Source organism: Lissotriton helveticus, chromosome 6, assembly GCF_964261635.1.
Source record: "Lissotriton helveticus chromosome 6, aLisHel1.1, whole genome shotgun sequence".
NCBI classification, from domain to species: Eukaryota; Metazoa; Chordata; class Amphibia; order Caudata; family Salamandridae; genus Lissotriton; species Lissotriton helveticus.
This window is the reverse complement of record NC_136067.1, coordinates 907529407-907554029: the sequence shown is the minus strand read 5'-3', so window position 1 is coordinate 907554029 and position 24623 is coordinate 907529407. Positions and strand designations below refer to the sequence as shown.

At 43.1% G+C, this 24623-nt stretch overlaps 1 protein-coding gene across 8 annotated transcripts in view; it reads right to left on the bottom strand.

Annotated features, from left to right (window-relative positions):
- LOC144761592 (monocarboxylate transporter 10-like) overlaps positions 1 to 24623 on the bottom strand; it is a 1000737-nt gene that overhangs the window by 754925 nt on the left and 221189 nt on the right. The window contains exons 2-3 of one of the 8 annotated variants that reach the window (XM_078646890.1): positions 7442 to 7518; positions 7234 to 7278 (exon numbers count right to left, since the gene is read on the bottom strand). The exons of the other annotated variants lie outside the window; for them this stretch is intronic. The gene's annotated coding sequence lies outside the window, so the exon portion shown is untranslated. The remainder of the gene's footprint in view (positions 1 to 7233; positions 7279 to 7441; positions 7519 to 24623) is intronic. 8 annotated transcript variants of the gene reach the window in all.

Here is a 24623-nt window from a genome sequence, read left to right as displayed (position 1 = left end):
AGCGCAAAACGCAGCATGGTCGCACCTCAATTTCCCAGTGAAATTTAGCACGTTTTGGTCAAAAAGACTACCTTTTCTTTTTGCGCCATAGCTCTGCCAGCACCTAGGGAAACCTAGCAAACCTATACATTTTTGAAAACTAGACACCCAGGGGAATTTAGGATGGGGTGACTCGTCTGCCTACCTCCAGGTTTTGTTACCCAGAATCCCTTGCAAACATAAAAATTTGACAAAAAAAACACATTTTCCTCACATTTCTGTGGTGGAAAGTTCTGGAATCTACGTGGATCAACAAATTTCCACCCACCCAGCGTGTCCCCAGGTCTCCCGAAAACAATGGTACCTCACTTGCGTGGGTAGGCATAGTGGCTGCGACATGAAACAGCGCAAAACGCAGCATGGTCGCACCTCAATTTCCCAGTGAAATTTAGCACGTTTTGGACAAAAAGACTACCTTTTCTTTTTGCGCCGTAGCTCTGCCAGCACCTAGGGAAACCTAGCAAACCTATACATTTTTTAAAACTAGACACCCAGGGGAATTCAGGATGGGGTGACTCGTCTGCCTACCCCCAGGTTTTGTTACCCAGAATCCCTTGCAAACATAAAAATTTGACAAAAAAATCACATTTTCCTCAAATTTCTGTGGTGGAAAGTTCTGGAATCTGCGTGGATCAACAAATTTCCACCCACCCAGCGTGCCCCCAGGTCTCCCGAAAAAAATGGTACCTCACTTGCGTGGGTAGGCATAGTGGCTGCGACATGAAACAGCGCAAAACGCAGCATGGTCGCACCTCAATTTCCCAGTGAAATTTAGCACGTTTTGGACAAAAAGACTACCTTTTCTTTTTGCGCCGTAGCTCTGCCAGCACCTAGGGAAACCTAGCAAACCTATACATTTTTTAAAACTAGACACCCAGGGGAATTCAGGATGGGGTGACTCGTCTGCCTACCCCCAGGTTTTGTTACCCAGAATCCCTTGCAAACATAAAAATTTGACAAAAAAATCACATTTTCCTCAAATTTCTGTGGTGGAAAGTTCTGGAATCTGCGTGGATCAACAAATTTCCACCCACCCAGCGTGCCCCCAGGTCTCCCGAAAACAATGGTACCTCACTTGCGTGGGTAGGCATAGTGGCTGCGACATGAAACAGCGCAAAACGCAGCATGGTCGCACCTCAATTTCCCAGTGAAATTTAGCACGTTTTGGACAAAAAGACTACCTTTTGTTTTTGCGTCGTAGCTCTGCCAGCACCTAGGGAAACCTAGCAAACCTATGCATTTTTGAAAACTAGACACCCAGGGAAATTCAGGATAGGGTGACTCGTCTGCCTACCCCCAGGTTTTGTTACCCAGAATCCCTTGCAAACATAAAAATTTGACAAAAAAACACATTTTCCTCACATTTCTGTGGTGGAAAGTTCTGGAATCTGCGTGGATCCACAAAATTCCACCCACCCAGCGTGCCCCCAGGTCTCCTGAAAAAAATGGTACCTCACTTGCGTGGATAGACATAGTGGCTGCAACAGGAAACGGTTCAAATCTTACGGTGGTGAATTTACATTACCTTATTGCAAAACTACCTTGATTTTGGGGGGGGGGATCTGAGTTTGTGGCCCGGGGCTCGGTGGTATTCTTTGCAAAGTAGCAAACCCAAACAGTTCTGAAAACTAGACACCCGGGGGAGTCCAGGGAGGTATGGCATGCGTGGGTCCCCCAATGTTTTCTTACCCAGAACTCCTTGCAAACCTTAAAATTAGGTAAAAATAGCACTTTTCCAAACGTTTTGGCGTGGGATCGCCGTGCCGGCAAAAAAGTCCTACCACCCTGCGTTCCCCTTGTTCTCCCGAGTAAAAGGATACCTCACTTGTGTGGGTGCCCCAAAGCAGAACACGCCAAAAATGAATTTTGAAAAAAGTAGTTTTTAGTCATATTTAAGTTTTACAAATTAAGCCCCCCAGCCTGAGTCACATGCCTTTGGCCCACCCACACAAGTGAGGTATCATTTTACTCGGGAGAACAAGGGAAACGCTGGGTGGTAGGACATTTGTGCTGGCAGCGAGATCCCACCCAAAAAAGTACGGAAAAGTAGGTTTTTTTACCAAAATTTAAGGTTTGCAGGGGTTTCTGGGTAGGAAAACATTGGGGGACCCATGCATGCCATACCTCCCTGGACTCCCCCGGGTGTCTAGTTTTCAGAACTGTTTGGGTTTGGTAGTTTCCAAAGATGCCCGCCAAGATCCGGGCCAAAAGCTCAGGTGACCCCCTCAAAAAATTAGATTATTTGGCTAAAGGTAATTTATTGGTCTCCACAGTATGAATTGGACCTTTTCCTAAAGCAGCCACTATGCCTACCCACGCAAGTGAGGTACCGTTTTTATCGGGAGACCTGGGGGAACGCTGGGTGGGAGGTAATTTGTGTGAGCCCAGTGATGCCACGCTTTCCCACACTAAAACGTGTAAAAAAAATGATTTTTTCCAAGCAAAAAATGAGGTTTGCAAGGGATTCTGGGTAAAGGAACGTTGGAGGATCCACGCAAGCCATACCTCCTTGGAAGCCCCCGGGTGTCTACTTTTCAGAAATGTGTGGGTTTGGTAGGTTTCCCTAGATGGCTGTCTCGCACGGGGCCAAAAACCCAGGAAACCCCTCTTGCAAAAGCTGGTGGACTTGACATTGTCACCATTGTTAAATTCACCAGCTTTTGCAAGAGGGGTTACCTGGGTTTCTGGCCCCGTGCGAGACAGCCATCTATGGAAACCTACCAAACCCACACATTTCTGAAAAGTAGACACCGGGGGCTTCCAAGGAGGTATGGCTTGCGTGGATCCTCCATTATTCCTTTACCCAGAATCCCTTGCAAACCTCAATTTTAGCAGAAAAAAATCAATTTTTTCACACGTTGTAGTCTGGGAAAGCGTGGCATCACTGGGCTCACACAAATTACCTCCCACCCAGCGTTCCCCCAGGTCTCCCGATAAAAACGGTACCTCACTTGCGTGGGTAGCCATAGTGGCTGCAACAGGAAAAGGTCCAAATCGTACGGTGGTGAATTTAAAATACCCTGAAGCAATATAACTTTGATTTTGGGAGGGGGGGGGCACCTGAGTTTTTGGCCCGGGGCTGGGTGGTATTCTTTGGAAAGTAGCAAACCCAAACAGTTCTGAAAACTAGACACCCGGGAGAGTTCAGGGAGGTATGGCATGCGTGGGTCCCCCAATGTTTTCCTACCCAGAACTCCTTGCAAACCTTAAAATTAGGTAAAAATAGCACTTTTCCAAACTTTTTGGCGTGGGATCGCCGTGCCGGCAAAAATGTCCTACCACCCTGCGTTCCCCTTGTTCTCCCAAGTAAAAGGATACCACACCTTAACAGAGTTACTCAAAAGTCAAACATTCAAGCACGGCTATCTATTCCTCAAAGACACACACATACAGGTTGGATTTGGCACGAGGGCGAGTGATGGTTCAGTACATCAAATTTTATTAACAAGATATTTCAAAAAAATGAAATGCTCTGTCAATAAATAAATGCATAAAAACCGAACCAGTGACTCGCAACTCGTGAGCTGTAAAGCCACGACAAGGCACCAACCGTTTTACAGGCCATTCACGCACCTTTCATACCTGATACAAACCAGACCATTGACACCATCCGAATGGAAAAGCAACACATTACAACAATCACAATAAGGGACAAGGTACACCCTACTGCAGAAAGAGAAAAAAAACAATTATTACTGCACACCCATCTAATCCGCAAGCATACACACATACTGGTTGGATTTGGCACGAGGGTGAGTGATGATTCAGTACATACAATTGGATACGCAAGTAATTTCATCAAAAATGAAATACACTGCGTATAATTGAAAGTATGATCAACTGAACCACTGACTCACAGCTCGTGAGCTGTAAAGCCACGTCAAGGCACCAACCTCTTTACAGGCCATTCATACACCTTTCGTACGCGTTACACATACAAAACATTCACACCGCCAGCCACGGACCCATCACATTTCAACACACACACCAGCAAACAGCGCCATTCAAGGGCCCATCACTTTCACACGCCCACATTTCTGACACTGCAACTACACAAAATGATGGACTGTGTGGAGTGTCACTCAACTAGCAGTGTGTGTAGTGACCAACAGAAAGTAACTACTCACACACCACCTGCCGAGCGCCAGTCCACCCACACCACCATCCAAGCACCAGACTTGCACACCGCCAGCCAAACACCACTCAGCGCACACCGACAGCCAAGTACCATTCCACACACACCACCAGCCAAGCATCACTCCACGCACACCATCAGCCAAGCGCCACTCCACAAACACAACACCAGCCAAGCACCACTCCACACACACCGCCAGCCAAGCACCACTCCACACACACCGCCAGCCAAGCACCACTCCACTCACACCGCCAGCCAAGCACCTAACCATGCACTCCGCCAGCCAAGCAAAAATCCACGCACCCCCCCAGCACAACTCCAATCCATGCACTATGCCAGCCAAGCACCAGACCACGCACACCACCAGCCAAGCGCCATCCACTCACACCACCAGCCAAGCACCTAACCATGCACTCCGCCAGCCAAGCAAAAATCCACTCACCCCCCAGCACAACTCCAATCCATGCACTATGCCAGCCAAGCACCAGACCACGCACACCACCAGCCAAACGCCAGTCCACGCACACCAACAATCCAAGCACAATCCTGCACACACCACCATCGAAATTAGAATTTTTTTAAGAAATACCACAAATCAAATGAAGAAACCTACAAATCTGCTAACACAAATTCAAAAACTAAATGCTTTGCACTAATGCAAACCTTAAAGCAGACTAAAAAATATTACAGAATACAGACCAGACAGTACACTTACAAGCTCAATGAAACTCCCAAAACTTCTTTTGTGTGTGGTACGATTTAAAACAAGCTGGCACACACAATCCAGGATTTGAAGGACAGTCAGGGCAGTACATACGAGATTCCCTCCGCACTTCTCTTCGCCAACAGACTCTACATCTTTTAGTGGGATGGTCTTTTGCAGTTGTGGGAGGAATGTATTCTGGAAAGTGGCGATCTTTCAGTCTAGCCACTTCCTCCACCACTCCAAATCTTGGCACACTTGCCTGTTCCACTAGTACAAGGCTGCCTATTATAGTCTCCTGAAACTTAACAAAAGGCATCTTTGACTCAGGACAAGATTTCTGGAAAACAACAAAAGCATTAAAGGGTGCCAAGTGGAAAAGATGGATAGCCAACTTCTTGTACCAAACGTAAGCCTTTCGAAGAGCAGCATAAGGTTCCAACCTCTGATCTACTCTGTCAACACCACCCATGTACTTATTGTACTGTAAAATGCACACAGGTTTACGCACTTCAGCACTCTCACCCCGAACAGGCAGAGCTTCAGTGCTTTCGTCATGGATAGTAGTCAGCATGTACACATCTCTCCTGTCTGAAAACTTCACAGCTAGAAGCTTCCCACATCGCAATGCAGTAGACTGTCCCCGCACAAGCCTTTTGCAAACAAGTTCTATTGGGGAAACCTCTCCGGTTACTGCGCATCGTGCCACAAGCAACAGTGCCCACTTTGGCCAATTCCTTGAACAAACGCACACTAGTGTAGAAGTTATCTACATATAAATGGTGGCCTTTGTTAAATAATCGTCTACCTAGTTCCCACACAATTTTCTCAGTCACTCCAAAAGTGGACGGACAAGCAGAAGTGTTAATGCTGGAATCCTTACCGGTGTACACCCTGAAATTATAAACATATCCAGTATCACTGTCACACAGCATATACAGTTTGATTCCATAGCGTGCCCTCTTACTAGGAATGTATTGCCTAAAAACCAAGCGGCCCTTGAACAATACCAAAGACTCGTCCACAGCTATTTCTTTTCCAGGAGCAAAGATCTCAGGAAAACGATCAACAAAGTGATCAAGGACAGGCCGAATCTTAAAAAGACGGTCACAATCAGGGTGATCGCGTGGCAACGCTAAATCATTATCAACAAAATGCATCATGCGAAGAAGAAGCATATATCGATCACAAGACATAACTGCTGGAAATATAGATGTTGCCATCAAGGGACTAGTGGACCAATAAGAAGACATTGATGGCTTCCTCAGCAAGCCCATCAAAAAAGTTAATCCCAAAAACTTCTTCATCTCTTCAACATATGTGGGAGACCAATGGGTAGCTCTAGAATGGGGCTTAAGGCTGGCACTGTGGTCCCTCAAATACTGCTCTGCATACAAATTAGTTTGCTCCACAATCTCTTGCAAAAACTCATTGTCAAAAAACAACAGAAAAAATTGAATTGGCAAAAAATTGTCAGTATTCACTCTACACCCTGGAACACCAGTGAAGTCTGGCAATTCCGGCTGCACCATGCCAGGGGCAACCCAGACGTCATCACTAACATCGGGAGAAAAAGCCACCCTAGCCTGCAGCCCAGCTGCCTCTTGCTGCACTACATCAACAGGAACACTAGCATCCCCAGATGCCTCTTGCATTACTACACCAACAGGAATACTAGCACCCCCAGATACATTTTGCATCTCTACACCAACAGGAGAACTCACATCCCCAGCTGCCTCTTGCATCTCAACATCAACAGAAGAACTCGCATCCCCAGATGCCACTTGCTGCTCAACAACAACAGAAAGACTAGCAGCACCAGATGCCTCATGCTGCTCTACAACAGGAAGACTAGCAGCACCAGATAACCCTTGGCGCACCACAGCAATGTGAAACCTTTTGGGCGCAGCCTTTACCACACTTGCCTCTTCCCGACGAGAAAAAAAGGGAAACCTTGAGGACCTAGGCTGCCGCTCAGATGGCTCTTGCCTCTCTACCGGCACAGCAATGTCCCTCTCTACCACAGGCACTTCATCAGCACTAGAAGAAGAATCATCATCCGATGATACCATGCGAAGAGAAAACTCACTGCCTGAATCTTCTGCACCTACCTCATGCTCCGAATCGGAGTCAGTGTCTGGACCATGGTCAGAGGAAGACTAAAAAAAAAAAATTAACAACCTGCTTAGCAGTCATCCTGCGAGCAGCCATTATCCTTACAAAGCAAGAAGACTACACACACAAGTGAACAACAACCTACACTGTGCAAAGTAAGAAGTAAACAAGGTAGAGTCTTCACACAAAAATCAATACACTCAAAAACAATTCAAATCTAACCAAATATAAGAACACTCACCAGCACCTACTCTGCTGAAACACAGCAAAAAGAAAGGAAATCCCACTAGAAAGAAAAAAAAAGTATAGATTAGACAAAGTACACATCAAGCAGCAATACAAAAAAAAAGTTAACAATCAAGAAACACAAAGCCACACAAACAGCAATAACTACACTTTTCATAAAAACACATTCATCTAGGGAAAGTAGTACAAAAACATTTACTTACCAAGCACATGCAACTACACAAGCTGCAAAACCAGCATTAACTGAACCACAACCTACACCAATACAAACAGCAAAAGCCTGGATCAAAAACAAAGAAGAAAAAAAAAAATTAATACTACATTTCACAAACAACATAACAAATGAATAAACAACACACAAATTTACCCCCAAAATCACATCCACACAGATAGGCCATCAAAAAGGGCAAAACGGACAAAAGTACGGGTTCATTTGCCCACCGGGGGGGCAGAAAATCTAAATTTCAAATCCGACCCACCTGGAAGCGACCCTTGCCCAAGGGGTCACTTCCTACAATCTAAAATAAAATCCCTGGTGCTAGTGGGGGCATTTCCACCGTACAATCGCAATGCTGTGCGCGACCGTGAGGCAGAAATGCCCTGCAAAGAAACATCAGGAGAGAGGAAATTCACTTGCCTCTCCCCTGATGCCTCTTTGCAGCCCCAAACCCCCCCAAAAATCTCAAAACCAACCTAACACCTCCAGGCGCAGGAAGCAAATGGCTTCCAGACCGCCTGGGAATCCCTGAAGATGTTGGCGCGTGCTGTGCGCGCTGACGTCATCAGGGATTCTCATGGGGAGGGGGGCAGCAGAATTACTGTGGTTAACTGTGATGCTGGACAGAGGCACTTGCATCCTTGATTTTCACAAGCGCAATCCAAAAACAGTTCCTATGACCAGGAGCTTCTTTTTCCCCATCTGCTGCTCTCATCAGTCTCTGACCATTTATACACATAAGAGGCATGTAAACTCACACAGAAGACCCCCGTTTGGCCACGCCCACCAACTAGCGGAGTGCACCATCTTTCCTAAATTTACCCACTATGATGGATAGCTCACTCAAGGGACCTGTGCACACATCGGTGCGATGGCATAGTAACACACACGGTCACTGGAGACAAAGCAAGCGCTCGAGTTGCAGCACAAATTCAGGAAAACATTCATCAGCCCAAAAACATTTGTGACCTTCCCACTATGATGGACAGCTCACACAAGGGACCCCTGCGCACATCTGTGCGATTGCATAGTAACGCACACATGGACACTGGAGACAAAGATGGCGCTCGAGTTGCAGCACAAATTCAGGAAAACAATCATCAGCCCAAAAACATTTGTGAGCTTCCCACTATGATGGACAGCTCACTCAAGGGACCCCTGCGCACATCGGTGCAATGGCATAATAACACACACAAAGGTCACTAGAGACAAAGCAGGTGATCGAGTTGCAGCACAAATTCAGGAAAACATTCATCAGCCCAAAAACATTTGTGACCTTTCCACTATGATGGACAGCTCACACAAGGGACCCCTGCGCACATCTGTGCGATTGCATAGTAACGCACACATGGTCACTGGAGACAAAGATGGCGCTCGAGTTGCAGCACAAATTCAGGAAAACAATCATCAGCCCAAAAACATTTGTGAGCTTCCCACTATGATGGACAGCTCACTCAAGGGAATCCTTCGCACATCGCTGCGATGGCATAGTAACACACACATGGTCACTGGAGACAAAGCATGTGTTCGAATTGCAGCACAAATACAAAAAAACATTCATCAGCCCAAAAACACTAGTGAGCTTTGCCTAGGCAGGACAGATGTGTTTTTTAGCCACTTCAGATAAACACAAAGTAAAAGTAATGAAGGACAGAGGCACTTGCATCCTTGATTAAAATGAGCACTATAATTATAATTTCAAAATGACCCCCATCAGCATTTTTTTTTTTTAAACGGCCATTTATAAACATAAGAGGCACGAAAACACTTCAAAGTTACTGTTCCCCCAAAAAGGGGAGCGACCCTTCCCCAAGGGGCCGCTCCCCGAACAACGAAATTGAAAAATAAAAAAAATAAAATTGAAATCCCTAGCATTCCAGCTGCACGATCGCACGATCGTGCAGCAGGAATGCTCTAAAGTTGCATCGAGGGAAAGGAAAAGCCTTTCCTTTCCCCTCGATGCAAGTTTCAAAACAATCCCCCCCACCCCAGCCGCAAAACGAACCTCTTTCTACAATGACGCGCAGGAAGCAAATGGCTTCCCTGCGCGTCGGTAAACAAAGGGAACCTCCAGTGACGTCAGCGCGCCTCGCGCGCTGACGTCATTGATGACGCGGGCGGGGAGGGCGGGGGGAGGCAGGGGAAGGTCTTCCCCTGCCATCCCCGCAGAAAAGAAGAAAATCGGGCAGACTCGGGGGGAGCGCTGGCGCTTCCCCCGAGGGTGGGGCTCATGACGAGCTGGGCTCGTCATCAGCGTGCGAGCGCCCTGCTCCATGACGAGCCCAGCTCGTCATCAGCCCCGAAGGGGTTAAACTGATTTTCCAACCTCTGTGTCAGATGATAGAACTTGTAGATGTGTTTACAGGTCTAGGGTTACATAAATGGGCTGAGGCAAAATATATATTGAATATGAACTATATTATTGGCCTAAATTATGCCTTACTGTTGATGCACTTTGAGTTTTGCAAGGCTCTATCAATCCTGTGAAGCACAGAGGTGAAGATTTTATTCAGACTATTCATTTTTCATGTATTCACAAAAATGAAACATGGTAATAACTTTTTTTTAAATGTTTGTTTTTAGTTCGTTTTGGAAGACTGCACATTGCACTGCTAATTAGTATTTTTTTTGTTAAAGCTAACGTGGAATGTCCCAGGCTCAGTGAGTGGAAGTTACAGAAAGTAAACAATGCTCATCAAGATACTGTTTAGCCTCTGATCTTGGAGTGGTGACTTGTGAATTAATAAGATTTACTCATTCAACGAACTACACCATTTTGGTGTGAAGTTAGGTTTTACTAAATTACTTTTCAATTGAATTTAAACTTTTAAATCAAGGCATTTCCGCCACTTTGGCGCTCGATGAGATAACTTTGAGGATAGGATTAATTTAGGAAAGGGAGAGAAATTTTGATACACCGGCAGAGTTGGCAAAGTTTTACCCAGTCCACATTATGCCTGTAACACAGAGTTTTGGCCAAATGCGGTGAACTTCCGCGTGGTTGGAGTTTTTTCTTGCGCAAGACACGCTGGCGGTAAATTGGTGAACGCGAGCAAGATTTGGTGTCCCTTATCACAAATTCTGGTCACTAGGCGGGCACTTGGTGAGAATTCCTCAATGCGAATTGTTGTGACCTTTCGTGGACAGAAAACTGCAGATTGAGTATAAAATCTTCTTGAGAGGCAGCAAAATCAACTTGAGAAATGGTGTGCCGCATGGGGCTGTTCATGCTGATTTTTCTGCGTGGAACAAGCACCCGGAGCTAAAAATCAGCACGAGCAGCGTGAAATGCCTAATTCTGCCAATTTGTGGAACTCCACGGAATCTTGCAGAGTTTTTATGCAACTCTGAGGAGCTCCAAAACGCACAATTGATGGACAGAATGCAGAACAATGTCATACATTCACCCCAGTACATAGATCTGGGCCGAAGTCCATAGTTTTTTTGCTCCCCATGCCATTCCAGTTTAATCCTAGCCATATGCAAATCAGTCTTGACCTGTGCCCAATGGGAACAGTCTAGCCAGAACTGCCAGGCCAGGTCCTCCCTGGACTAGAAACAAGCATCCTAGGGCCGGTTTCGAGGTTTCACTCCTCATCAGCCAGGATAGCTTGACTCCAGTGGCATGGAGAGCACGAGACCCACGTCTGGGCATACCCGTCCCACTTGGGGTGACAAATACAAAAAAAAATTGATGGACAGAATGCAGAACAATGTCATACATTCACCCCAGTACAGAGATCTGGGTCTAAACCCATCCCCAGATTGAACATTAATTGATAATGATACAACACTATATCACATTAGCCACTAGATGGCAAGCAAACATTCCAAATAAGGGCAATTTTCATTGGAATTAAACAAAATAATCAGTGAAATGCCCTATCAGTTATTTTTTTTAAACAGAACAATTTCTGAAATCAAATAATATATCTTTGACAATAACATGAACACAGAACATTGTAGAGATGTTTGTGTGTGTAACCACGCATTTCTGGTTTACCTACAATCTATCTTAATCTGCCAGGAACACTGTTTCTCAGGCACTAGTGGGTTTAACAAAATATCCCACCTCCACACGAGAGTTTACTGAGAAGATTACTGTATGCTTTCTCTTGCTGACTTGCATTAGTATCCGATGGGAAAGACAGTTCAGTTCAAGTTCTTCTAAGTGATCCAGGGGTCTCTGAATCACTGTCTCACATTTTCTTTCAACGAAATGTGTTAAAATAGTCCAAAAACTGACTTTTGTATACATAAACATTTAACAGCACCAAAATGGGGACGGCTCTTTCAGGAGTTTGGAATGTGCATCAAAAAGATTGGAAAGGATTATGAAAAGACTTTTTAAAGAAAGGCTAGGTCATTAGTTAGATATGGGTTCACATATAGACAAAAGTGAAACTCCTTTGGGGGTCTGGCCTAAAGACAGATTTAACTGTCATGCCAGCCTCCTTTTTTCCCAAAGAAATCATTTAAAGCTACAAACATATTTTGGGGCTTTCAAGCAACACTATTTTACCATTGGTCGGTTTACATGCCACTTATCTTGTACTCCCTCCCACCCCAGCATAAGGCATAGATCAATGGACTTGCCAACTTAGGCAATTGGATGCTTTCACTGTGAATGGCTGTATTTTGCCCTTGCACATGCACACACACACACACCTAACAAAGTGTTCTCTAACAACAGTAACAACAGAACTTGTTAGGCATTGGCACTTCCCAATGGCTGATAATCCCTATGTATAATTGGGTTTATGATGTCACTGATCATGTCATGAGTGATGTAATATGTGAGGTCATAAGCAGTGCATTGCAGGGACGTGAGTTATAGTCAGTTCAGCTAGGTATAATTGCTGAATTTCACTGGTTTTGTAACAGTGAAATCTGAGCCTAACTATAACGTCCCTGTAACCTTTGTTTTTTAAGTGAATTTCTAAGGTTTCCCAAATTCTATTTCTTAACTATGACGTCCCTAACCTTTGTGTTTTCGGGGATTTTCCAAGGTTTTTAATTCCATTACCAAATTATAACGTACCTGTAACCTTTGGTCTTGTCAGTGAATGTCTAAGGTTTTTTAAATCCTGTTTCCTAACTATAACGTCCTTGTAAGCTTTGGGTTTTTTCAGTCAATTTCAAATTTTCTAAATTGTTATTTCCTAACTGTAACATGTTAAGGTTTCACTTGTGTGTAATGAGAATCGTGCCAGAATGAATCCTGCTCAGCTTATATATCCAAAAGGCCGCCACTGTTTTGTGCAACACCTCTATCCAACTAAAGTACTTTCTACTGGCTAATTAGTAGGTGCTACCTCGTTGGATAAATGAATTGTGCATCAACTACATAAAGGAAGCCAAGAAAGTATCTTCAGTGACCTTGTGCGTCTGTAACTTTGCCAATGCCATTGTTCCTTGAGTGTCTTCACTAGATAACTTTAGGAAGTGGAACTGCAGAGAAAACACACGTCGGGATGAAAGGCACAGCGGGGCAGAGATATGAAAATAACAGCTTCCTCGGCCCGGACGCCCACATGGGCATTTTATTGACTTTTACTCTACACTTTGAATGGAACCCTCTGGGGTAACAATGATGCCTGTTGTCATAAAATACAGGCACCAGCATGCCATGCATTGAAGTCCACCTAGAAGCAATTTATCTGGCGCGTGCGTTTAAAAGCTTGGGGCAGTACTTTCCATCAAAGTGATGTTCCTCTGATGAAGAAACCGTTAGGTTTCGAAACGCGTATGGAGAAAGAAATGTGACTCTGGACTGGGCTCGCTGTATTTAATGAATTCATGGCAACCCCACCCTACAGTAGGCTCATTCTCGCCTCAGAGCACATTTTTGTTGGATATATATATATATATATATATATATATATATATATATATATATATATATATATATATATATATATATATATATGAACACCAAATCCTGCTCTGAGTGAAGAAGGCACATACACAAGGCTTTCAAGATACAGCAATATTTATTTTCTGGGGTCTCCCCCGACCCTGCGACCAGAGAGACGCGTTTCGGCTGCGCAGCAGCCTTTATCAATCTACTTGGCGCCAAAACTCAGTAAGTAATTATGTAGTTTTCCACCCTAGATAAGCATGGACATGAAAGACATACTATGGTTTGGAGGCAGTATCCTGACATAAACATATTGTTATGTAAAAGCACTAATGTGAACAAAGAGAATTTGATTATAAACACATACAAATTCATGCTATGCGATGCAAACAATAATGCAACACAATATAGTGCACACATCAGCATAATACTGAAAACAGCCGTCAACTGCCAAAGTGTGTCTGTGATGAACCTGTTGCGCTTAATGCACAAAATTAAAAGTCACCAGCCTGTTTCTTAAAGCGCACGCCATGTTAATAATTCAACGTTATACTGAGCTAGATAAGATGGAATCTGGTGCCAATGCCCTCAAAAAATATAGCCCTCATAAAATTACAGAGACATATGATAAAAAGCACGCTGTGTAAATTGCTCAGAGCATTTTGAAATGACAACATTGACCCGTGGTAATTGACACAGATGGAATATTCTGCCGGTATCGACTTGCAAGATGGACAGCAGGAACAGAGTTACTCATTGTTAAGCCCAAATAAGAATTCTCACTGAATGTATATATATAAAATAAAAAAAAGGAAAAAAAAAAAACCTACTAAGAAAATATGAATATTCATGTAATCATGATAACATATAAAAAAATACGTGCTATTAGACACACAAGACTAATAGGCCACATTGACTGAATTGAAAATAATCGGATTTATCCGGTAATAACTTTGTATGGGCGCTGCAGCAATATAGGCAGTCTTGGATTTATCCAAAGAGAATCTTAAAATGAATTGTATTTATTGTTTTACAAAGACTATGACACTTAAGCACTTAACATGTTTTTAAATATTGTTTTAAACATGTGTAGATATATATCAAATGTGTCATGAAATATCATTCTGTCTATGGGGTTTAAACTACAAAACGATTTTGTTGTGGTTACCTTAGTCTGTTGTCCATGCCCATCTACATGTGACCTATGATGTCAGAAAGTGGGGGTGGGGTCATTCACTTTGAATAATAGATGGTGTTTTTTCCACTTTGACATGTGAACAAGGGCTTACGGGCTTGAAACGCGTTGTGTTGGGTCACCCAAAATAAACCATACTTTTGCCCACTGAACCTCAGAGGTCTGTGTCTCTTTCCTCGCCTAATCTGCCGTTGGCGGAATCAGGAAGTGGTTCGAGTTTCCAGGAGTTAATCACGAAGGGCGGTTACCTTCGTTTCCAGACCTCCTCCCCAGAAGCTGGCGGCTGAGTTTAACCGAAGCAGTACATGGATCCGTGGTGGATTATCAACAGCTGCCCTTTACACCCCGTGAAGAATTGGCAAGACGAAAAAACCGGTTTTTACAACACGAGTATCCAGGTCGGCTGATCTGCAGAAAGTAACGTAACCCGGTGAGTCTTGAAAGTCGGGAGGTACGTAGGAAGGGAGAAGCGGTTATTGGGACAGTGCGGTGTATGAAAATAGCGTTCTTGCTAGTCTACACGCACACGTTATATCAATTGAAGTGACTGCAACTGTCAAGTACCTGAGTTCCAACGATGAATTCCGCAGGAGCCGATGCTAAGCCTCTAACTCCCACACCTCAATGTCAAAATCGTGTAGATTCCGACAGCAAGGAGGGGGGAAAGGGGAAGTGGATAGAGAGTTCGAAACACGCCACGTCTTCTTGCCTGAAGGGAGTTTGGAATCAGCTCTGTTCTTCTTCCTGTCAAAAGAGTTATTATGCTACCAGATTCATACAAAAATATAATTGCAACTCTTAATACTAAGATTAGACTCTAAACCTTATGTCTATGTTACCTTAACCTTCAGGGTGGCTAGCGAATCTCTACTGAGCTCTTGTACTGGTTTTTGTCTTACTTTCTGTGGTAGTGTACCTAGAACATAAAACACCTGATTATTCTCCACTCGCTTTCACTGTTGACCTAACTATATGGAGCTTCTGAATCTGGTTACCTAAACTAAGTCTTAACAGTCTTTAAACTTAGAACCTTGAAATTCAACACCAGAAATTGAAGAGTTGAGGAGTCTTCTCTAAAGGTGGTAAGTATCTTTATATATATATATATATATATAATGCACACCTACTTGTAGATACTCTAAGGACTGGTGTCATCTTCTGAATGCCAAACAAACTTTGAAATACAGTCTCTATTTAGTTGCGAGTACAAGAGTCTCTGGATTAAACTGAGAAACTGGCCTTCGGATTATCTCTAGTTAAGAGTCACTAGAAGTTGAGTTCAAATGGCCAAAATTCCTGTGACGAACCGTCATTTTCCTTATCGAAGAAAATATATACAAGAATCACCACTGGAGATTACAGGAATATCTCACCGTAAATGTGGTAAGCAGGAAATGCCTTGTGAAGAAAATTATACTCACGAACCGCCTGAAATACGAAAACTGAAGCGCCGCAGGAGAATAGACAGCCGCTTCGGGGAAACAAACAGTTGAAGTGCGCAGATGAAAATCAGTGAGCGCGCGACCACAACTGCGGTGATTGCTGACGTGCAACTAGACCGACAACCGGTTTGGCAACACCGGCGGCCATCTTAGGATCCTTGCAAATGCCGCATATCAATCTCCTATGCACTAATTGAGACCAGCGCTTGGCAGGAGTTGAAATGATTCGCCCAAAACCATGTCGCTGCAGACTTGACAGGACCATTACCATTCCAGTAACATCACTTGGATTAGCAGGTCTAAATGTAACCGAGTGATCGGGAGGGGCAATCCTGACAGTACCCCCCACCAAAACTCCTCCCTCAACTCTTTTGGGTTTCAATGGATGTCTTTTATGAAACTCCCTTAGCAATCTGGGTGAATGAATATTGTCCTCTGGTTCCCAAGTTCTTTCCTCTGGACCAAAACCTTTCCAATCCACTAGATAAAATAACTTATTTTTCCTAATCTTGGAGTCTAAGATCTGTTTAACCACATATTCTTCTTCAGACTGAAACTGCACTGGATCTGGCGGGCCTTTCTGTCTTAAGTTGGGAGGACTTTTCCTTAATAAGGAAACATGAAAAACCGAATGAATCTTAAATTTTGAAGGAAGCTGTAATTTCACACAGACAGGGTTGATCACTTTTTCTACCGAGAAGGGACCTATAAACCTTGGCTGAAATTTTCTATTCCCTTTTAATCTCAGATTACGTGTAGAAACCCAAACCTGATCTCCCATTTCATAACTAGGACTAGGACGTCTTTTCTTGTCAGCATACTTCTTATAAGAAGCCTTGGCCCTATTTAAATTAACTGTGGCCTGCTTATGGACTTGTTGTAGATTCTGTATCACTTCCTCTACGGCAGGGACTTCACTGTCTTGTTTACCTATCATGGTGTTGGGATGCCAACCAAAATGTAGGTAAAAAGGGGAAAATCCTGTACTAGCATGAACCGCATTATTATATGCGAATTCAGCCGCGCAAAGGATTTCCGGCCACTCAGATTCATGGTCCATCAGAAACAATCGCAAATACTGCTCCAGTTCCTGATTCACCCGTTCCGTTTGACCATCAGTCTCCGGATGGAAACTGGAAGACAAACGAGAATCGATGTCCAATCTTTTCAAGAAAGATCTCCAAAATCGAGATACAAATTGTGGTCCTCTGTCAGAAATAACCACTCTAGGAATACCATGCGCTCTCACTATGTGTTGAGTGAAAAGTTCAGCCAATTGAGGGGCATTGGGAAGGGAATGCAAAGGTACAAAATGGCTCATCTTTGTGAAATGGTCTACCACCACCCAGATTACGGTAAAACCCTGACTAGAGGGAAGTTCAACAATGAAATCCATGGATACCGTATGCCAAGGGTATGGTGCTGGTGGCAATGGTAACAATAACCCCTGAGGAGCCTGCCAGGCAGTTTTTCCCTTAAAACATTGTTTGCAAGAGGCCACATATTGTCCCACCTGAGCTTCCATTGATGGCCACCAAAATTCTCGTCGTATCAATTCCAGAGTCTTTTTAGTACCCTTATGACCAGACAACAGTTCATCATGAAAGTGTTGAATAATCACGGTTTGTAATTCTTCAGTTGGAACAAAAAGTTTCCCTTGAACGAAAGGTCGACCATCCTTTATCTCATGACTCTCACTTTGATGTTCCCATTCTGCAAGATTTAAAGACGCAAATTCTTGATTTAAACGTTCTTCGAGATCCGCAAATTGAACCAATCCAATAATTCTTTCTCTGGGAATGATTAACTCAGTCTGAGGAATTGAAGCGTTATCCTTGATATCCAAATGTGACAGGGCATCCGCCTTCCCGTTGCTAGACCCAGGCTTATAAGTGAGAATAAAATTATAGTCTGCAAAGAAAAGTGACCATCGCAATTGTCTTGGAGTCAAAGTTCGAGCCGATTTCAAAAATTGAAGATTTCGATGATCTGTATAAACCATGATCTCATGCCTGGCACCCAAGAGATAATGCCTCCACTCACGAAATGCATCCTTCACTGCTAGCAGTTCTTTGTCTGCAATTGAATAATTTAACTCTGCAGGAGTCAACTTGCGAGAGCGAAAGGCCACAGGATGAAGCTGTCTGGTAACCTTGTCTCGTTGAGACAAGATTCCTCCTAAAGCTGAATTTGAAGCGTCGGCTTCCACAAAAAATGGTTCTTCTGGGTTGGGATGTCGTAGTATCGGAGCAGAGATAAATTTGCTTTTGAGATTCTTAAAGGCGTTCTCGGCTTCCTCAGACCAAACAAATTTAGCTCCTTTCTTCAACAACTTCGTCAAAGGGGCAACTTTCTCCGAAAATCCTTCGATGAAACGTCGATAAAAGTTAGCAAAGCCAATAAAACTCTGCACCTGTTTTACTGAGAGAGGGGACGGCCAATTCTCCACTGCCTTCACCTTAGATTCATCCATAGCAATACCATCTGGAGAGAGTACAAACCCCAAAAATTCCACTTGTTGAGCATTGAACACACATTTCTCCAACTTGACAAATAACTGGTGCTCCAATAATTTCCTCAATATCCACCGTACATGTTCGATATGCTCCTGAAGATTCTCAGGGAAAATTAGAATATCGTCAATATAGACGACTGCAAATCGATCCAAACACTCCCGTAATACATCATTCACAAAGTGCTGAAAGGCTGCAGGAGCGTTGCAGAGTCCAAAAGGCATGACCTGATATTCGAAAAGCCCCAATCGAGTGCGAAAGGCAGTCTTCCATTCATCTCCTTCAGCTACCCGGACCAAGTGGTAAGCACCACGCAGATCTAATTTGGTGTAATATCTGGCCCCTTTTACTTGGTCTAGCAACTCTGAGATCAAGGGCAATGGATATCGTTTTTTCTTTGTTGCAGAATTCAGCGCTCTATAATCGATACAAGTTCTTAAATTGCCATCCTTCTTTGGAATGAAAAATAATGGCAAAGAAACAGGAGATGTGGAAGGTCTGATAAACCCATTTGCCAAGTATTGGTCAATATACTCCTTCAAATGTTGATTTTCTTTTTCCGTGAGTGCGTAGATGCGACTACAGGGTAATGAAGTTCCCGGTTCAAGCTCAATTTTACAATCATAGTCCCGACGAGGCGGCAACTTATTAGCCTCCACCTCATCGAAAACTGCAGACAAGTCGGCGTATTCCACTGGTATTTCTTGAACTGAAACGGAGCAAATGGAGGAAGCCGAACTGGCAAGCAAACAACATGAAGACATTGTAACCTTCTCAGTATTCACATGCTTGCAATTCTTTAAGCAATATTCAGAATTCATTTGGATAGTTCTCTTAGCCCAATCAATCTTTGGATTGTGTTCTGTTAGCCATGGGAGACCCAGAATGAACTGAAATTGCGGAGCGTCAATGAGACTGAAATTCAAAACACTCGCATGCTCCCCTGGACCAAATAAACGAATCTCCTCTGTATGATAAACAATTGGTCCTGAGGACAAACTGGTGCCGTCGACAGCCCGAACTGGTTCAGGTCTCTCCTTCTTGATAAATTGAATTCCCAATTCTCTTGCAAACCCAATGTCACAGAAATTTCCCGTCGCTCCGGAATCTATCATCACTGAAATGTCTTCCTGACCTTTTTCCCCAAACTCAATTCTGCTCAACACAATTAAATGGGGCGCTGCCGATTGCAATGTATTTGCTGCTGATTGTGTTTCTGGAGTTGACTCTTCTTTCGCTTCCACCAGGGCAATCCCTTTTACTGGTGGAGCCTGTCTTTTAACGGAATTTGACTCTTGGGTTTCTTTTGACAATCTTTCAGGAAATGTCCCGAATCACCGCAGTATAGACATAACTTTCCAGCCCGTATTCTTTCTCTTTCTTCTTTAGAAAAGGGTCCCCGAACTGAACCTATCTGCATTGGCTCTTCCTCAGACTGGATTTCCTTGGTCCTCAAGCCTTCAAACTTGCTGCGATCAAAACGAGGAGTAAAGGTTCTACCTTCTTTCCGTCTTTCACCTTTTCGTTGTCCCTGTCGCTGATCAATTTGCAAGACCAGGTCAATCAACTCTGAAACCTCCGTATGTCTGCTAGGTATTTGAGCCAGACAATCCTTCAGTTCATCTTTGAGACCACGATAAAAAATTGAAGCTCGCTTTGCCTCCGGCCAATTTGTCTCTACAATAAGTTTATTGAATTGTGCCAGATAGGCAACCAAATCTCGATTTCCTTGTTTTAGATCTAACAACTCATTGTCAGTGGTTTGCGAAACTGAACGACGATCAAAAATTCGCAGAAATTCCTTTTTAAAGTTATCAAAGTTATACAGAATCGGATCATCTTTATTTACTAACGGCATTGACCAAGACGCTGCATCGCCGCTCAGGTAGGACAACATGAAAGCCACCTTCGACTGATCTTCCTTAAATATGACTGGTTTACAAAGAAAGTGCAATGAGCATTGTGTGAGAAAGATTTGGGCCTTATGCGGATCCCCATTGAACCTCTCTGGAGCAGCCAAGGGTACAGTAGGGGACATTGCATGGATTACCTGAGAGGTTAATTCTGTTGTAGAGGGGGCTGGAGTAAACGTTTGAGGTTTACTGCCCTTATGACCCACTACAGACGCAGTCAATAATTCATCTACTCTTTTTCGCAAAAACTGAGTCTCTTGATTTGACCTCTTTATCTCTTCCTTTAGGACTTGATTTTCTAACATTGTGTCATTCAGTTACGCTTGAATACCATCTAAAACTGAGGCTAACGAATTTAAATCAATCCCTTCAGCCATCCTGCTCAAGCGGAAGTTGGTTCTTTTGGCACTTCAATCTGTCAAGTACCTGAGTTCCAACGATGAATTCCGCAGGAGCCGATGCTAAGCCTCTAACTCCCACACCTCAAAGTCAAAATCGTGTAGATTCCGACAGCAAGGAGGGGGGAAAGGGGAAGTGGATTGAGAGAGAGAAACACGCCACGTCTTCTTGCCTGAAGGGAGTTTGGAATCAGCTCTGTTCTTCTTCCTGTCAAAAGAGTTATTATGCTACCAGATTCATACATACATATAATTGCAACTCTTAATACTAAGATTAGACTCTAAACCTTATGTCTATGTTACCTTAACCTTCAGGGTGGCTAGCGAATCTCTACTGAGTTCTTGTACTGGTTTTTGTCTTACTTTCTGTGGTAGTGTACCTAGAACATAAAACACCTGATTATTCTCCACTCGCTTTCACTGTTGACCTGACTATATGGAGCTTCTGAATCTGGTTACCTAAACTAAGTCTTAACAGTCTTTAAACTGGAACCTTGAAATTCAACACCAGAAATTGAAGAGTTGAGGAGTCTTCTCTAAAGGTGGTAAGTATCTTTATATATATATATATATATAATGCACACCTACTTGTAGATACTCTAAGGACTGGTGTCATCTTCTGAATGCCAAACAAACTTTGAAATACAGTCTCTATTTAGTTGCGAGTACAAGAGTCTCTGGATTAATATTGGCCTTCGGATTATCTCTAGTTAAGAGTCACTAGAAGTTGAGTTCAAATGGCCAAAATTCCTGTGACGAACCGTCATTTTCCTTATCGAAGAAAATATATACAAAATCACCACTGGAGATTACAGGAATATCTCACCGTAAATGCGGTAAGCAGGAAATGCCTCGTGAGGAAAATTATACTCACGAACCGCCTGAAATACGAAAACTGAAGCGCCGCAGGAGAATAGACAGCCGCTTCAGGGAAACGAACAGTTGAAGTGCGCAGATGAAAATCAGTGAGCGCGCGACCACAACTGCGGTGATTGCTGACGAGCAACTAGACCGACAACCGGTTTGGCAACACCGGCGGCCATCTTAGGATCCTTGCAAATGCCGCGTATCAATCTCCTATGCACTAATTGAGACCAGCGCTTGGCAGGAGTTGAAATTATTCGCCCAAAACCATGTCGCTGCAGACTTGACAGGACCATTACCATTCCAGTAACATCACTTGGATTAGCAGGTCTAAATGTAACCGAGTGATCGGGAGGGGCAATCCTGACAGCAACAATGTCTATGGAGGAAATGAAAGAAAGAGAGTTGGCGGCCGAGGAACTATTTTCCAAACGGACTAAAACTCCGAAAGATAGCGTACCGACTGCCAGCACAGAAACTAATAAGGACACTGATATTGCTACGTTGTACAAGGAACTTGAGAAAAAACGTAAATTGGAGATCACTAAGTGGTGGGAACATCGGTCTCTTTCCAAATATGCGGAAGTGGGGCGTGTGCCGAGGGGGTTGCAAGTCCTCCTAGCACCCAGCTTCGACAGACCAAACCCCAAAATGCTGCTTGAATGGGGGAATGTAATCTTATAGCCTCCAAGAACTTGGTCAAATTATTAAATTAATATGCTCAGATTGATCGGGATGAAATTCTACAAGAAATTGATGCTATTTTGGAAAAAATAAATGCTTTGGAAATAACGGATCAAGCTATTAAAATGAAGGAAACAATGCAGGAACGCTTGAAAAAACAAAATCAAAGTAAGAAAAGCAACTAAGTTCAATCGCGACTTAAAGGACAATGAAAATGGTCGAATTTTTACTTTTTCGCGTAAATTTGATCCGATCAAACGGCAACAATATGATGCAAAAACCAAAAGCAAGGAAAATAGCAATGAAGCTCAGGGCAATGCAGATATAGATAGCTTGGACACTATCTTGCTAACCAGTGAGTCCAGCACAGAATCGGCACCTGTAGTGAAAAGCAAGACCATTCTGAATGTAGGACAAGAAATGGATTTTTTAGTCGAGGCAAGACTGCAAACCTTGAGGCCCCGACAGAAAATAGCAAAAAACGCAAGCGAACAAAAAGAAGACGTGACCAACGCAAAAGAGGCAAAGAAAAATACAAAGAAGAATACAAAGGGGAAATGGAAAAAGAAGCAACAACAATAAGGGACAATAGTGTGATTAATCTATCAACTATCACACTTTCGAAGGCTGAAGAACAACTGTTGGCCTTGGGTCTCAATTTCTGCCCAGGAGACAGTTTCAATTATGCAAGAACACGTATAGATGTATATTGCTATATTAGAAAACTGAAACTGAAAAAGTTCTTTGCACTTAAAGCCCTGAAAGATGCATGTGGTAGCAATGATGTAGAAAATGAAGAAACAATGACCAATCTAGCAGCATCTGATGTTCCCAATTTACTTATGGTACATGACTTAGCTGAGGAGTCTGATATAACATCTGATTTGGATTTGGAAGAAAATGCTAACTTGGTCACACAAGAACGGTTAAGAAAAATTAATCATGTTCAGAAGGGTGCTGGGATCAGCCCCTTCAAACCCAAATCTAGTTTCGTTCCATTTATGCCAAAGGACAGTATTGATGTTTCTCATGAGCTTGTTGTAAATGATCTGAAACAAGTAAATCATACGGTCTACAAAAATAGAACAGAACGATGTCTATTTTTTAAGAGAAAGGCATATTATGATTTGGTAAAGAAACTAGAGAGCAATCAGGAGGTGATTGTCAAAAAATCTGACAAGGGGGGGAACCTTGTACTGTGGCCAAGGAAAGATTATATAGTGGAAGCACTACGCCAGCTAAGTGATGTGAACTGTTATTTAAAATCCAATGTTAAAGAGTACGACAAGGCCAAAAATGCATTACAAAAATTATTGGCATCATGGAAAAGACAAGGTCTAATCTCAATAGAAGAACATAAGTTCATGTTCAATGAGTTTCCAGTGCTGCCGGTTCTTTACCTAATCCCAAAGATTCACAAAAATGTTTTTCCAATCCCATCGGCCATAAACAGTTTAGGTGAGCACGTAGGCCAGTACATAGATTTTTTTCTGCAAAGCTTGGTAACGGCGTTGCCAAGTTATGTAAAAGATACTGGAGACTTCCTACAAAAACGAAACAAATTGGAATGGTCTAATGATATGCTTCTTATCACTCTTGATATAGAAGCATTATACACAAGTATAGACCACAATCAGGGATTGGCTTCTGTTAAACATTTTTGGGAAACTAGGTCTAGCACTTTATATGAACATAACAAAGTTGTGCTGGAACTCATTAAGTGGTGCCTTAACAACAATTACTTCCTGTTCGATAAAGATTTATACAAACAGGTGAGAGGAGTGGCAATGGGAGCCTGCTTCTCCCCCAGCTATGCATGTTTACATGTTGGCTGGTGGGAGGAGCAGGTTCTCAAAACCACCTTCCAGGTGGAATACCAGACACATATCAGATCATATCTGAGATATATAGACAATGTGTTCATTTTGTGGCAGGGTAGTGAAGAAGAAGCAGTTTGCTTTATAAATAAGATTATTGATAACATCTACAATCTAAAATTCACTTCCAATATCCACAAAAATGAAATTGAATTCCTTGATGTCAAAGTTTTTGTTAACAATGAAAAGTTTGAAAGTACCCTGCATAGAAAAGTAACCTCGGGTAACATCACCCTACACGCAACCAGCTCTCATCCTAAACACCTCATTGCTAGCATTCCTTATGGAGAAATCTTAAGGTTAAAACGTATTTGCAGCAATGAGGAAGAGTTTAATAAGTGTCAACTGGAGCTGGTTGACAGACTGAAGGCAAGGGGGTATTCACAGAAAATCCTGTGTGATGCCATAAATAAAGCCAAATC